This window comes from Cryptotermes secundus, unplaced genomic scaffold (assembly GCF_002891405.2).
Source record: "Cryptotermes secundus unplaced genomic scaffold, Csec_1.0 scaffold25669, whole genome shotgun sequence".
Classification (NCBI taxonomy): domain Eukaryota; kingdom Metazoa; phylum Arthropoda; class Insecta; order Blattodea; family Kalotermitidae; genus Cryptotermes; species Cryptotermes secundus.
In genome coordinates, this window is record NW_019739507.1 from 1 (window position 1) to 1,541 (window position 1,541).

Sequence of the window (1,541 nt, forward strand, 5' to 3'; positions counted from 1 at the left end):
CTTTCTTCATAGTCACCGCCGTGAAAGCCTCAAATTTTACATAGTAGTTACCGTGTTTCCCTTTCCCCTATTCCAGTTGGGACCCTCTGTCCCAGACGTCCCAAAGCAGTCCCAAAGTGTGAAGAAGGGGTTAGAGAGCGTCGTGAACAGGTTGTTGTAACTCCCAGAGGGGTGATGGAAGCATGCAGACCAGCCATCTATGTTCTGTTACTTGAACTAGGTAGTCTGGAAATGACTGGAATCGGTCATAATACACCTATCGCAAATAATCTAATCGCATAAGTGTCAGCCAATCAGAGTTCTTGACGTTCTTGACTTCTTGACAGAGGGCAGGAACTAGAATGGCAGAAAGTGGTAGTGGTTGTAATGACTTTCTAGGACTTCTAGGACAATATCGAGCAATTTCGAATAAATTGAAGAAGTACGTAACGAAGACTAGTATTATTATGTAATTGAATGTGGTCGTGAAGGTTTGAGGTTGTGTTGAAGAAGTTGTCATATGTCAAATGAAAGTAGGGATTAAAAGTAATTTTTGTGTTTCAGGCGATTTCTTAGAAAACCAAATGTAACTGAAGCGAGTGACCAGTTTGGTGAGTTTGTTTTGTTTGTTTTTTGTTTGATTCGTGGTTTGGTGGACTAGGGAAGTCTTTGGTTTGAAAATTTNTGTTTTGTTTATAACATGGATGTTTTTAATGCGGTGTGTATATTATGCAGGGTAAACTTGCCCTTCAGTGTGAGCGTGAGGAACTACCACAGTACGCAGGGTTGTGTTGGGTGGCAGCTGCCAGGTGTGGAAGTTACTTAGGAAATGGTTCTGGCGAAGCATGGGACGTAGTTCGTGCGGGAAGACAATTTTTGACAGAAATTAGTGTGAAAGACCTAGATTGTCCAAGTCCTGGCGGTGAACATGTGCAGGTAATATGAATATGTTTTACATCAGAAATATTTCCTGTTTACTTGAAATAAAAGTAAGGTTAGGATCGACTCCCTCAGGTCAGTGTTGAATTCTGTATGTTATGTTAACTCAATGAGGAATGAATTAGTGATAAATGTTGTAGTCAACCCTTGATATAGTGCAGGTTTCAGGGGACAGCTTAAATACCCCAATTATATGTTAAACTGCTGTTTATCTGATTTTGGAATCCCTGATATGTATATTTGGCCCATGACAAAAATATGTGAAATTTAAGGTACGTTTCAGAGGTATGTTTCACCAATGCTGCTGGCCCAGACCAGTAGATTACTTACATTTATATCTTCTTAGAAAAGTCATATTAGAGTAAACAGAATCATACTTTTTCATAGCAAATTATGGATCTTACCCTCTGTACCCACACACTATAGCAAGGAATATTGTACTCTCATAATATAATCAGAACAATTCATAGAAGTGTGGACGATGTGAAATATGTGTAGTCATATTGGAGGACATCATCTCCACTGCAATATACCTGAAGGTAAAGTTATCCCTCTGCTTAACTGAATAAGCACTATGGTATTAAGGTGTATGGGGAAGTGGATGTACAGATCCATATTTTCTT

General features: G+C 39.2%; 1 long non-coding RNA gene across 1 annotated transcript; it reads left to right on the forward strand.

The window, feature by feature from the left end:
• The first annotated feature begins 330 nt into the window (after positions 1 to 330).
• LOC111871950 lies at positions 331 to 1,520 on the forward strand. The gene is made up of 3 exons (XR_002844136.2): positions 331 to 421; positions 544 to 590; positions 715 to 1,520. It is a non-coding gene; the product is annotated as an uncharacterized LOC111871950 (long non-coding RNA).
• Positions 1,521 to 1,541: the final 21 nt, after the last annotated feature.